The sequence below is a fragment of the Dermacentor albipictus genome, unplaced genomic scaffold (assembly GCF_038994185.2).
Source record: "Dermacentor albipictus isolate Rhodes 1998 colony unplaced genomic scaffold, USDA_Dalb.pri_finalv2 scaffold_14, whole genome shotgun sequence".
Lineage (NCBI taxonomy): Eukaryota > Metazoa > Arthropoda > Arachnida > Ixodida > Ixodidae > Dermacentor > Dermacentor albipictus.
In genome coordinates this window covers 11,301,529-11,316,390 of record NW_027225568.1, presented here as the reverse complement: position 1 = coordinate 11,316,390, position 14,862 = coordinate 11,301,529, and the positions used below count along the sequence as shown (strand labels likewise).

Below are 14,862 nucleotides of genomic sequence, written 5' to 3'. Positions count from 1 at the left end.
AGTCGGTGATTCATCATAGTGAGTGAACAGCGCTACAAGCCAACAATGACGGATACGCTTCGAAGACAAGCGCTGATACCAGCTGCGATTTTAGTGTTATATATAGATGCACTTAAGCTATGCAATCTGGTGAAACGGAAATTAAAAGAACAACTGAAGGAACGCACCTTGGCTACAAAGATCTACGGAAATTTTAGACACATGGACAACCGTACTCGCCTAATTATAGAACAAATGGCCGGAAGCACGGCGCATGCGTCAGCAAGCCACCCATAGCCTTAGATAAGTTTTCGTTTCTTAAATATTTATTTATTTATTTTGGGATGGCAGCATATGATGGAGAAGGGGTGGCGATTGTGCGTGTTTCTTTTATCATTTTCATTTTTCTGCGCACTTGCGGTCATTTGAAATGTTCTTTTGATTGCCGTTTCACCGGATTGCATAAGCATATTCTGCACGAACCTACAATTGGAAGTGAGCGATTGTCTACGTCTTTATTTCGCCGGTGTCAACATCATTGGGTCGTTGCCGCTATCGCGTTCTTCACTCAGTTACTATGGTGGCGGTAAGCTGGTTATAATTTCCAGAGGAACTCCTCATGATATATGGTAAGTGGTGTAGGGTTCGTAATAGCGAAGTTTGATTGATCGATTAAATCTTTCCCGCCAAACGCAGAGTCTTTATGGATGTCCACCTTTCACTTAATCGAATTAATCGATTAGGCCTGTTCGATTGGCTCGAAAATTTTGAAATCGTACTGGAATTGCGGAGCACCAGCCGTGACGTTGCGGCTGTGGTAGAGCGACTGTCGACTGTGTTTCCGAGTTCGGAGCGATGCCGAGGTGGGTGCTTTGCCTCTCTTCCCCTCTCTCCCCCTCCACGCAGCGCGCTCGATACCTCGCCGCCCGAAGTCGGAGGCTTGAAATGCCGTGGCATTCCAAGGCATACAATAGCAACCCAGTCGTTGATCGTTCGTGCCAGTACGAGTCCACTAAAGAGGTGGCAAAGCATACTGCCCGGTTTGGATCATGCATTTCACATAGCGATGGAGTTCATGTCGATTACAGCAAATCCATAGCGTCCGGGGATCTATTCTCGCTTGTTGGTTGTGTGGCCATTCAAAGAAGGCGTCGCTTTTGCCCAGATATCCCAGTCAGTTGACATTTCTTCACTGGGCAGGAAAGAGCACGTGGTTGAAAATCTTAAACCCGTAGTTTTATTTTCAACGTGTATATTGCATTTTCCTGAATATTTCAGTGGGGCTACAGCTCTCACTTTTTCTATTTTTTATTTCCTGTTTAACTGTACTGTACCTCGACACTAAATGCACTAGCAACTCTATAAAAAATTAAATTATGGGTTTTTACGTGCCAAAACCACTGTCTGATTATGATATAAAGTTTGTAAACAGGGATGAAGTGCCTCAGACAGGCTGGCCAACGTTTCGATAGGAGGACCTATCTTCGTCAAAGGCGGCCTCGTCATCCTCGGCGTGTTAGTTTTAAAGGGTTAGTGCAGTGACGTCACGTGCGGGTGTTGTCGCTGGCGGCTGGTTTTAAAGAGAGAGATTACAAGAGGAAACAAGCGCTGTCGTCGGATGTCTGTGAGCTTCATTCTCAAGACGAGGGGACAAGAGCGTGAGAGTGGGCACGCGGGGAGAAAAGAAAAGCAATAGAAGCAGAAAAAAAGGAAAAAACACGATTTTATTATGAGGCACGCCGTAGTGGAGGACTCCGGAAATTTTTACCGCCTGGGGTTCTTTAACGTGCACCTAAATCTAAGTACACGGGTGTTTTCGCCTCCATCGAAATGTGGCCGCCGTGGCCCGGATTCAATCCCGCGACATCGTGCTCAGCAGCCCAACACCATAGCCACTGAGCAACCACGGCGGGTAACTCTATCTAGTCTTTAACAAGTTAAAGATTACCCGCCGTGGTGGTTTATAGCGGCTGTAGTGATCTCTGCTAGGCACGAGGTCGCCGGTTCGAATACCCGCCGCAGCAGCTGCATTTCCGACATTAGCATTTCGTGGGGTCGAAATAGAAGAACGCCCGTCAGAAGTCACCTGGTGGTCAAAATTAATCCGGAGTCCCCCACTATGGCGTGCCTCATAATAAAATTGTGGTTTTGGCACGTAAAACTCCATATTTCAATTCATGTTAAATTTTATCGTTTATCAAACGCTTATATACTCGTGTATCAAACGTGGTTCCACCTTTCAAACAATAAATAGGGTCGTACAAAAATAGATAACTGTGTTTCAACCTTTCTAAAGGCGACCGGCGAAAATTTGGATTAATCGATGAAAAACAATGCTTCGAAAGCGATAATTCGACTGAAGGCTCAAATGATGAATGATTATTTGTTAATCGAAAAAAAAAGATTAATCGACCCAAGCTACGAAGTACCAAGGACAATTGTGGGAAGATATCCACGTTATCATAGCCTAGTCTGTACGACCGCATCACATCGTCAGCAGATATTAGGGAAGCCTTCGCGGCCAGTTTGGAGCGCGCGGACAACGCAATATGGAGCTTCCTGAAGCACCTGCAAAACACATTAAAATGGCTGGAAACATTAGCTTTCTCTTTTTATGCCTCATGCTTTCTCTCTCTCTTTCAAAGGTTGCTTTAGGTTATGGGAAGCCCCGGTCGTGGCTGTCTGTTTAGAACGTGAAGCACATGTTCATCCCGAATTTATTCCGCGTTCTTGTGCCACTTCGCCACCTCCCTGGGGAACACGGAATCAAATAATTTGTGAAAGCTGCTTCAATGATAAAACGTTGAAGCTGCCACGTACATATTTATAGTGCATAGGAAAAATTTTGACTTCGACCGTTTCCATATCTTACTTACAGACACATGGTGCTCGTAGTTTAACACATGGACTTGAAAAACTTGCTTTCCAGTAATTAATTATTTCGTGTCCCCCTACATTGTTTAACCTATTATAACTGCGCAAATCTCTATATGACGTATATAAGCATAGCCGAAACAGCTGCAACTATGAATGGCTGCAACTCACGCAACTCTGTCCTCAAATGCAAATTCAATTTTCGAAGCGCAATTTGCACTTGATACGCTTACATCCGCCAACAGCTTCCGAGTTTCGCGGTGGGCGCCGAAGGCAACAGGAAAGGGTTAGCCGCTGCGTGGTAGTTAGGCAGCTAAGAAATCTAGCAGCGTTGGCTGCTTCCAAACGTCTGCGATGAACTCGTCTACTCTGGACAGGGTGCCATCCTCCCTTGGAGTCACTGTACAGTTCGTGTTAAGCGTTGAAGGCTATGAGGTTTTGGGATTCTTAAAAGTTTCTTAAAAAATATAAAGGCACACAACAACGCAGAGTTCTTGTGCGGGGTCCCGGTGATCACTCGGCATCGGTACTCCTGCTGACACACGCTGAAGGTTGTGCTTTTGTGGAGCTGGAGTTCATCGGAAGTTCTACAGTGCTTGCGCCAGAAAGACGTCGGTGCCTCGGTACCTTAGAGACGAAGGAGCGTTGGCCAAGTCTTTTTGAAAGGTAAGCAAGTTTGGCCCTTGCGCGCATTCTTGAACTTATGATTTACGTAATGAACGTTGTGTATCTAGCTAGAGCAAAGCGCTTTCTGATCGTAGGTTGGCCGTCTTGCTGTGCACATTTAGCAAGCAATTTCACGAAGGCTTCCTCTGATGTTACAGCGTACTTGCATTCTGCTGTAAAATATATGCTACCCGCCTTGATTGCTATGCCTGAATGGGCACACAATTATGAAAACACTGAAAGTTGCTGTTCGTTCGGTAGTTTTCTGGCAAGAAGTTATTCGTTATATATGCATTCCCGCAAGTACAGTACATGTGTAATGTATCCGTCGATGTATCATGGGCTTCGCGCGTTGGCACACGATTCCTATGTTTGACGCTTAAGCGGATAGAAGCTTGTATGAAGATTTTTGTATGTATACAGTTTGGTTTGGAGGACCACGTCGCGAGAACCTGTGTATTGTTTATGTTCTTGAGTGTCTTCGCGTATTTGTCTTCTATGTTGCAAACCCGACATAGGCCGATATTACAGTAACGAAGTTTATTTTTAATCCAGACATTTCAGACACCGGCCTTTAAGAAAGACATAGACCAACCAATTCTTACGAACGGGATGCAGCTCTTGCAATCGTAGGTTATACGGTAGTGCGTAATAAAGTAAGGACTGCGATTTTGTAGCGATACTTACCCCTCGATTCTATACCACTCTTGTCGCCCAGCGCAAACGGCCGGCTGTTCCAGTACGTAGCACGGGCCGGGGCGGCGGTCAGACCACCACTAACGAATAACGAAAAGGAATTGCATCGCTACAAAATCGCGATCTAGCTTTCAGAATGCTTTTCATGTGCTCAATATTTTTGTTTAATCCAATGCGCCACGTTTTACTGCATATATGAATTTTGTTTTTGATTGTCCTGGTAGCCTGTTGTTGCTGCTTTCGTTCCTTCCTGAAACTTCACTTGTTACAAAATATCAGTGTAACTTCCTTAGATATAACAAAGAGACATTTGTGCAACCAGGCGCAAATTCATGCAGCTGGCTGTGTGAGGCTCTCTTTGCAATTCCACATGACACTGGTAAATCACAAATTCCCAGGTTCACAGCACAATAAATTAAACATTTCTTACTTTTGAAGGCTATGCGGATTCTGGAGGCATCCCTGCATCGAGCAGGAACCTGCTGCACTGCTGGAAGCTGGACAGCACGACAATAAAGCACGTGATCTGTGCGCTTTCTCAAAGGTGCGTACAAAACTGGTGCTGCCTTTCGAGTTGTAGGATACATTTGTGTTATATGCAATCATTTTACTGTATTGCCATTTTCAGGATTTCTAGTGGCTGATCACGAATTTTATATTTTGGTGGAGTGCCCTCAGTTTAATGAATTTACCTAAAGTAGCCTCCTCTGAGTTAAATATAATTGGGTGCTTGAGTAATTATGCCTTATATACTCCATATAGACTATATTAATCTAGCCAAAATGCCTTTTTAAGAACCATGAATTGAGGTTTCGTGCCTTGAATAATGTGCTCTAGAGTGTCTAGAAAAATGCGTTGTACCACCTAAAGACATGGTTTACGGAAAAGTGCCTTAAGCAATGCTTTCGCACAAAAGTTGTATCATCAAGAGCTTCAGAGAAGCCTGTGTGGTCGGTATGAAACATGACAAAGACAGACATAGACCAACCAAATACAACATTAAAAGCAATACATTTTGGCTTCCATATGGAAGCCTTGTTCACAATAAGGCTAAAAAAAGTGGAAGTGCATATTTATTTAGTAAGTTTTAGCATTAGATGGGCGTGGGCTCCTTGGTTTCAGATAAACGTGTGTCCTGTTGATTGCATCTCCAGGGAATCCGGGTACAGGCATGGCTTCCAATTTCTTTCCTGGCCGATTATGCTAGACACTATCCAGTCACTATTGTGTTTAGTCATTGCTGCATGCTCTGCCAAAGCATTTGATGCCACTCTTTTCTCATCCACATCGTTCTGATGTTGGCGTAGCCATTGCTTAAAGTTGCCCATTGCTCTAATGTAGATAGTATTCATATACACATGTTATGTTTCAAAGGTCAGAATTCATCTCAGTAAAATTTTTGATACGGTTTGTTACTGAGATGGCTACCTCGTTGGTTTAACATGGCTTGTCACTGGGATTGCTCTCTTGTTTGTTTAGCTTCTTGTCGGGTTCTTATGGATTTGATTTTGTGCACAATGAGATGTTACACACACACCTTGCATATACATGAAAAAAAGGTTTACAACAGAGATAACATATATGCATGGGCATATATATGTGTCAATAAAATACTCGAGCCTCATTTCTGCCTACAGAAAAAGAAGTTATTTCTCCTCGAGGGCATGACTGCTTGCAATAATGAACCTCCTAGAAAAGGTTTTCTCTAATCGATATTTTTGATATCTAAATGCTTATGTGGCATGTACAAACTGCTTGCATCAATTTCTCATTGGGATGAGTGGTCTAAATGTTAAATTTGAGTAATAATTGCAATAAATAACTCATTTCACCTGTCTTCTAATGAATTTTATGCTTCTACCTTGCCAAACCTTTTATGAAATTAGTTTGATGAGGCCCAATATACAGGGCTTTCTAAATTGAAGGTATCAGTACCTATTAAAGACTGTGCTAACTAAGAAAATGCTGCTTGTGAATGTGGTTTATTCATTTCTCAGACAGAAGCTTTACACCCAAGTGCAGTCAGTAAATCGAAAACGATTGCGTCTTGTTCAATAGTTCTCGAGCACTTGTGCGTCACTATAGTCGGATACAAATTTAGAAAAAAGGGGAGGCCCCGTCCAGATGAATGAAGCGCGACGTCCGATTGCCTCCGCGACTAAAATAATCCCACTCAAAAAATCGTGCTTAGGAAACGCGCAATTCCCAGTATAAATAAAGACTTTGATGACTGGTTTAGTGGAGCTCTCATGTGCTACAGCACATGCCAGATCGCAACAGAAAAATAACCCCGTGCCTTCCACAACGCTGCCCGTCGTCTGCTCTTTAGCTTCATTGCAAGTGGCAAAAGTAGAAAGAGCAACTCTGCATGGCATTTGCTCAGTGTCAGCGAAAGCACCGTGTTAAAGCTATATATATTTTGGGTGGCAAACTATCGACGCCCTCACGAAAACGCCCACAAAATGTGGAGAAAAGAAGCAGCACGAAGTAGGACACATGTGCGCTGAGGTCGTGTGCACGATTTCTTTCACCACAACGAGATACCGACCATCGAGAAGATCACTAACGAGTTCTCGAAGCGTATATTTTGTTATGTTTGTGCCCTGGGATTTGCCTGACGGAAGGCCAGTGCTATGGTTTGTCGACCGTCGAGGCAGCATTCATCCCCGCATGGTGCCTGCCTGCTTCGGACACGACTACGTGCACGGCTCGAGTTTCCTCGCGGCTGCACGGCGTCCACGATGGAAGCAGCCACCGGACCACGGAATGCTATTCGGCCCCTCCCTGTCCCGGCAGCATTGCAACCCTCCCCTCCTTTCTCCGGCGGCGCCCACACCACAAATGACTCCCGCTGTGTTTGGGACAGTTTCCAAAGGAGGGCTGTGTTTCGACCCGGTGCCTTGCAATTGGTTCCCTTTGTCCTGTGCGGGCCATAAAACTTGCCCGGCGCACCATTCTGACCAACTGCCAAATCGTCCTGACGCCGCAGCGCGGTTCAAGGAAGCGCCGGCCACCGAGAGCGGCGTTAGGACCCCGGAGGCTGCCCAGACCCTCTCTCTCACGGCCTTGTTTCGTCCTTGGGGACTGTCTGGGGGATCTTTGGACTGAGGGGTGTTATTTAAGCAGCTTGCAGCTGCTCTGTTGTCTCTGTCCTGATAACGACGACAACATGTAAACATTGTATAAAGAATTATTCGCAGAGAAAACTCTCCTCGTCTCTGACTCTGCGTGAAGCGAGGTCCAGACCTCCTGCCAGCCACACATACCTCGGCAAACGCAACAATGGATCTCCCATCACTGAAGCAGTGTACTGTGTGTCAAGCACAGCAGCCAAGCATTCTCCCGTGACCTCTCAAATAAATAAGCGGTTCATTTGATGACATATTCCTTCTAATGGAAGCCCAATTCTGAAAAAGCAACGTCCTGCACAGATCATGCTCAATATAAGCGTTGGCATGGAAACGTGCTGAAATGCCGGGAAATCTGAATGCAAATGCAGTTATTAACTCTGAATAACTATGTGGGGCCCGAAATGCTCATTCGGGCAGCCACTGTCCAGCTTCACACGAAAGAGCAGTAGTCAACCTGAATGAAATTGACAGCCACTCTTAGCAGCCTGCACGCCAAAGCACATTGTGCTTTGCGTGCAGTTGTGCTGCCCCTACTGTTTTTTCCAGCCTGTTGAGATGAATAATGCCAATGTCAGAAGGCCCAAAATACTCTAGTGGGCAGCCACCTATGAGCATGACGGGCCCTGTGATGAAATAACAGTCGTCAGGGCACACTTCAAAGGCACCTTTAGCAGTCTGCACGTCAAAGCCCAGTCAAGCCGTCACCACTGTTGGTGAAACGGCAGCAACCAATGCGACAGTCACAGCCACTGTTGGCAGCTTGCATGCAAACACACATTCATGTGGTGGCATTGTTTATTTTGGTTACCTGGCCTAGGCAAGTAATGCAAATAAGAACAATTATCAAACATCATTAGCTTAGTTAGGCCCAATATACTCAGTCGGGTAGCTATTAATAGCAGTAGTCGAGGGCACGCTTGAAAGGCACCATTAGCAGTCTGCACGTCAAATCACAGTCATACCGCAGTCATTGTTGTATTTATTTATCTGACCGGGCAAGTAACACCAATGTAAGCACAATTATTCACCCTGAATAGCTCTGCTAGCATTGTGCTAAAAAATGCTGAGTGAAGTTGAATTTGTTGTATTGAGGCAATTATTTAATTTACAAGCCATCGGCATGTCGATCAACGGCCAGGTTCAGACAATGTCATTTGTGAAGTAATAAATGGTGAAAGTTGCAAAAGCTCTCAGTGCACTGCTTTGCTGGGCTCCATTCACTGAAGAATGTCTTTGCAACGGCGAAAGCGTCAGACAGAAATCACACCCCGCTGCACATTGTTATTCGTGCTGAAAATTTTCGCCATAATATGTGATAGGCAGCGAAACTGTTTGTTTATTAAGACTGAATGCATGAAAAATGCAACAGCATAGCAAGGTGTTTCACAATATGCAGCCTTTCATGTGCACTTCTGGCTAGCTGCCACATGCACTGATGCATAAACGTGAGCAGAGGTAAGAGGCAAAGTTGCTGTGCAACCCACATGACGCTTTTAAGAAAATGTATCTCTAAACCTTTCTGTTTTGATAGGCGATCAAAATATCTTTTGAGCAAGTTGGTTAATCACATTGCAGCAACAATACAAGAAACAAGGACACAAAACGCAGCGAGTAGGCAGGTTGAGAAGACGAGGTAGACCAGTGAGAAAGGTTTTATTGAGATGGAAGAGGCCAGTCCTGCAGTGTACAGGAGTTAGTGCTTTGAATGAGATTGGCTAATGAAAATGTGTAAGGACTTTGCTGAACGAAAACTATCAAAAACAAATGCTAATATAAAATAAAAGGACAAATATGAGTAAGTGCAAACACGCATGGAAGCAGGAACGCTGGCAACACAACTTATGCGTGACTGTGCCACAGCACGCATTCCACAGCTTGCGTGCGCGGTGAGCACTGGTGGAAAGAAATCAATCGACGGTGCTATACACAACGCTCGAACACCGCCATTAGACGCTCGGCTATCTCACTGTTGACAACGATCACTCACGCTAAGTTGACGGCGACAAATCTTTGCATTGGAGGCTTCTTTGTCAAATATTTTCTGTTGAGACGCTCGTAGGTTTGTTTCACGCGCGCACACTTTTCTAATTTCTCCTCAGAATGGTTTTGCTCCATCACTTTACCCCGTCCAACGAAAAATGCAGCGACACGGTACACGAACTCACCCGCCGCTGACAGCAGGCACCAGACTTTGGCAAACTTTTCTTGTCTTAACTTCACTCAGGAGCGAAATAAAAAAGACATGAAACAAACAGGCAGGATGTGTGTGCAGCAATCACCGAGGCATTCTAATTTCAGACAAAGCGTAGCGCAGCATCAGCGATGCTCGCTGCAATGTTTCTTCGCCGGATCACGGCTTAGAATAAACGCACGCGGCACAGATGCCGCATTGTAAGCTCGCAGTAATATTTCCGGCATGATAGACAATGACAAACAGATTGGGAATTCACTGTGACGAGGCATTGACACGCACAGCTGACGCGACTTGGCCCAGTTCGAAGCCCGGGTGGCCATCTTCGACGGCGGGCCACCGGCCGTCCGGCGCATGACGTCAGTCCAGAGTGTGCACCCATTAGTGGATGCTCGTGTGCATCCGCCTCGGACGAGTAAAGGCCCGTTTTTCTAAAGTTGTATCCGACTATAATCGAGCACAGCTTGACCCTTGGCCTAATACTAAATCAGGCTTGAAGCTTTCAATGTGTGCTAACCGCTAGAACAGCACCAGATTTCATTCTGTGCCAAGGGGTGGAACGCATTTGCTTAGAGCTAGGCAGATGAATGTCTTTCTTTTGCATTGAAGTTCCGAATACTTTCTAGTCTTAGGTGAAAGTACACAGCTCAGCACAACGCATGTATGGTATACGTAAGGGTACTTTGTTCTTTAAACCGTATCAACAGGAAGCAGCTACTTCCGTTTTTGCAAACCTTACCTTATTTTCTAACCTTTCCTTGATCAAAAGTGTAGAAAATTAATCTGTGCTTGTTCTGTTGTTTCACAGGTAGACATCGGCGACGGTGTATATGTTGAAAAGGGCCTGCTGAAGAGGCTGCGCCTGGATGCTAACAACTCGGGCTTTGTTTGCGGGGGGCCTCCTTAAGGCTCCTTTTACAAAAGAGGTTGAAGGGAGGCGCTACACATGGATGCGCAGCGATTGTTTGTGACAGCGTCACTGCTGGCAGGCCTGGCCTGCCTTTTCGCTTTGTTCTGGGTCTTCCACATTATCTACTCGAAAAAGGCCCACAGGATTTTGACATTTATTGAGCACTGCTTTCTGGATTTTTGCTACACAAAGCCGCAGGTGAAAGCATTGGATTTAGTCAATTTTTACAAGAACTATTGCTAGGCAAAAAAATTTTCAGATGCATATCCTCAAGAAAGTTTCTGTCAAAATTATTTTGCCTAACAAAAGCACTCTTGGGTTCTGTGGCTGACAGGTTGTCCAAGCCATGTAGCACAGTGCTTGCTTTAAAGGGACACGAAAAATAAAATTTATTTGAGCTTTATTAAATCATTCTTCTACAACACCGAAAAAACAACTCCCACCATGAGAATTGGCTTGATAAGCCAGATAACTTGCAAAAACGAAAACTGGTGTCGCCACCACCACCTTGTAGTTCCTGCACCAGCTCGCTGTGATATGGAATTTGACGGTGTCTGTTCGGGTCTAGCTAATGTTCTACTGGCCAATATTGATGAATTCTGTTGTAAAGGTGTCAAAGAATATACTTAGTTGAAGTATGACTCCACACTGATGTGCGGGCACTGCATAAAACTTGAAAAATGAAAGTTAAATCTTCATTTTCTCATCTAATAATCCGCTTATTGCCACAATGTTCATGAATACAGTTCTGAAAGATTGTTTTATTAGTCTAAAATGATTTACTGTTTCACTTTAGTATTTCTGTAATGGACCTTCAGCAACAAAATGTGTGTTAGTATTCCACAGGTATTCTCAGCGGGGGCAAAAGCACCAGCAGCATGCTCAATGATTCTGTACCAACTGATAACTTGAAGGATATCCTGTGCCACTAGGGTTAGGCCAACGTGGCTCTGTGTTAATCACCACAAGTGTATTATGCAAAACTTAATGGCCCAGAGAGAGAGAGAGAAACGTTTATTAAACGAAACAGTGTCCCGAGCGAGGCCGGGTATCACCCTAAGGTGGGAGGGCTCCTTAGTCCAGGAACCCTCTGGCTTCGACTGCCCTCTTGGCCCTGGCGACGAGTTGTCGCTGGTCTTCCAGGTCCCCGAGGGTTAGCTTGGCCTCCCACGTTTCGAATAGGTCGTTTGCTTCTATTGCTCGTTTTGCGTGCATTTCTGGTTGCATTTCGCTGCCTTCCTGCCACGGGCATTCCAGGAGCAAGTGTGCCAGAGTGTCGGGTACGTTGCAAAGTGGGCAGAGGTAGCCGTGGAGCGTCGGGTAGAGGCGATGCATTATCGTTCCGTGCGTGTACGTATTACTTTGCAGGCGTCTAAGGATTAGGCTTTCTTCTCTGTCGAGTTTAGGGTGCGGTGGAGGGTACACTCGACGCTCGAGCCTGTAATGCTGCAATATGGCCGAATAGTTGGTGGATACGGCCTCCGCCTCTTCTGTCACGGGTCCGAGAGCGCCTGGGGAGAGGGGAGCCCGGCTGACGTGCTCGCGGGCAGCGGCGTGGGCCACTTCGTTCCCCTCTAGGCCCTCGTGTCCGGGTACCCACGTTACGCAGGTGTACGGGAGCGGAGTGTTTCGTCTTTTTAGTATCTTGAGTGCATCGGCCGAGATGCGGCCCCTCAAGAAGTTTCTGCAGGCGGCCTGAGAGTCGGTGAATATAACCGCTGCGTCTCTGCATGTGGTGGTGGCGAGAGCGATTGCCGCTTCTTCAGCCGTTTCCGGGTTGCGTGCCTTGATGGTTGCCGATGCTAGCTCGGAGCCTTGGGAGTCTACGACGCTCAGAGCGTACGCGTTTCGATGCGAATACTTGGCCGCGTCGGTGTAGCGGGCATTCGGGTCATGCCTGAAACTTCGTTTGATGGCGTTGGCGCTAGCCTGTCTCCTGCTCTTGTGATATATGGGATGCATGTTGCGCGGGACACGTGCGATGCAAATGCACTCTCGAACGTCCGGCGGTATTCGTTCTTTCTTGTCCGTGTCTGCGACATACGTCTCGCTGTAGTTTAGGTGTCGGAGTACTGATCTCCCTGTGGGCGTGAGCTTGAGTCGTTCCAGCTGGCTGTTCTTGAGCGCTTCGGCGAGCTCTTGCCACGTGTTGTGGACGCCCATCTTAAAGAGACGTGATGTAGAGGCCATGGCGGGTAGTCCCAGGGCGACTTTGATTGCCTTCCTTATCATGATGTTCAGCTTTTCTATTTCAGCGTTCTTTAAAGCCAGGTACGGCGTTCCGTATGTGATGCGGCTGGTGAGGAGCGCCTGTATTATTCTTAGAGTGTCTTGCTCCTTGAGCCCGCTTCTTTGGCTTGAGATCCGTTTGACGAGGTGCATTAGTTGCGAAAGGGTGCGTTCTAGTCTCGGTAGGCTGGCAGCTCCCGATCCGCCTTTGTGGATGTGGAGTCCAAGTATTCGCATAGTGTCGACTTTCGGGATTGTTGTCCCGTTGAGTGTGATGCTGGGGTCAGGCTCTTCGTAGTTGGGTGGTCGGCCTCTCGTTCTTGCTTTCAGGATGAGGTGTTCAGACTTCTCTGGGGCGCATCGGAGGCCGCAGTTTCGGAGATAGCTTTCGATGGTGTCGACGGCTTCTTGTAAGCTACTTTCTTGTCTTCCAACGTTCGTAGCTCTGGTCCAGAGCGTGATGTCATCAGCATACATCGCGTGACGCAGATCTGGTATGGTCTCGAGTAGTGGGGGTAGCTTGATCATAGCTACGTTAAAGAGTAGCGGGGAAATGACCGACCCTTGCGGGGTGCCTCTGTTTGGAAGTAGGAAGCTTTCACTGCGGATGTTGCAGATTCCGACTGTTGCCGTGCAGTCCATCAGAAAGTTTCTGACGTATGCATAGGTCCTAGTGCCGCAGCCGGTTCCTTCGAGATTGTTGAGGATCGCGTCGTGGCTAACGTTATCGAAGGCTCCCTTGACGTCTATTGCCACTATGGAGTATTTGCTTCGATTGTTTAGGTGATCTAGAAGGCCTTCCTTTAGTTGTAAGAGTACATCCTGCGTTGAGAGGTGCTGCCTGAAACCGAACATGGTGTCTGGTAGGTGGTCGTTGTCTTCTAGGTACTGGGTAATGCGGTCGTGCACCATATGTTCGTAGAGCTTTCCCGCGCACGAGGTGAGGGAGATCGGGCGTAGGTTCTCCAAGGTGAGAGGTTTGTTGGCCTTGGGGATCATGGTGATGTCCGAGTATTTCCACACAGCAGGCAGTTCTCCTTTCTCCCAGCACTCATTGTAGAAACAGAGGAGAGCCTCGGTGGCCTGCTGCGGTAGGCTGCGTAGGTGTTTGTTAACGATCCTGTCTTTACCTGGGCTGGTATTTCTAGTCAGCATGGATAGGGCTACGTGGATTTCGGCCTGCGTGAAGGGTCGGTCGAGTTCTGGGTTCGGTTTTCCAGAGTATTCTTTGCTGCGAGTTGACGTGGTAGAGGGTGCGTCTCCGCATAGTTTTTTTTGTAGTTCTCGCAGGAGGTGTTCTTCTGATCCGGCGTGGTTGTGGATAAGACTGTGAAGATGTTGCTTCTGTTTCGTTTTGGTGGGTTCAGTGGCCAGGAGTGCGCGTAGGAGGTGCCAGGTCCTCTTCGTGCTCAGAGTCCCCTGTAGCTTGTCACAGAAAGCGTGCCAGTTCTGCCTGACGAGGTGGTCCGCATAGTCTTGAGCCTGCTTGGTCAGGAGAGCGATACGTGTTTTTAGCTTTCTGTTAAGCTTTTGTCGCTTCCATCTCTTCAGGAGGCCACTTCTTGCCTCCCAGAGATGTAGGAGGTGCGCGTCGACCGCGGGTGTATCGGCATCGAGTTGTATGATCTTGGTGTGACGTTCTGCTGTGTCTAATACATTTTTGAGCCATGCGTCAATGTCAGTTATGCTTGCTCCGGAATCTAGCTTGTCCCTGAAGGATTTCCAATCGGTTAGCCGTGCAATTCCGGTCTTGGTCTGTTTACGGGTGTGTGCTACATCTAATTGGAGAATATGGTGATCGCTACCTAAGGTTTCCTGGAGTCGACTCCACTCTGCCCAGGGGACGTCCGCAGTAAAGGTAAGATCGGGGTTTGTGTCCCTGGAGACGCTGTTTCCAATTCTCGTGGTCTGGAGGGGATCATTCCAGAGGGTGAGTCTGTGTTGCTGTGCGGCATCGTGCACTCTAGCACCCTTCTTTGTGGTGGTATGATAGCCCCATGCCGTGTGCGAGGCGTTAAAGTCTCCCACTATGACGAGTTGGTGTCCATTCGTGGATTTCCTCATTTCTCGTACAAAGTGATCGAAGGCCGGTAGCTGGTCGCGACGCGGGCTGTATACGCTGGCCACGAATAGGCTTTTCTGCGTCTTTCGTTCCGGTAAAACCTCGATTAAGGTGTGTTCGGTCT

At 46.9% G+C, this 14,862-nt stretch overlaps 1 long non-coding RNA gene across 1 annotated transcript; it reads left to right on the top strand.

Annotated features, from left to right (window-relative positions):
* The first annotated feature begins 3,399 nt into the window (after positions 1 to 3,399).
* On the top strand, positions 3,400 to 12,527 carry LOC139051764 (uncharacterized). The gene is made up of 3 exons (XR_011509536.1): positions 3,400 to 3,519; positions 4,654 to 4,759; positions 10,346 to 12,527. It is a non-coding gene; the product is annotated as an uncharacterized lncRNA (long non-coding RNA).
* The last annotated feature ends 2,335 nt before the right edge of the window (positions 12,528 to 14,862 follow it).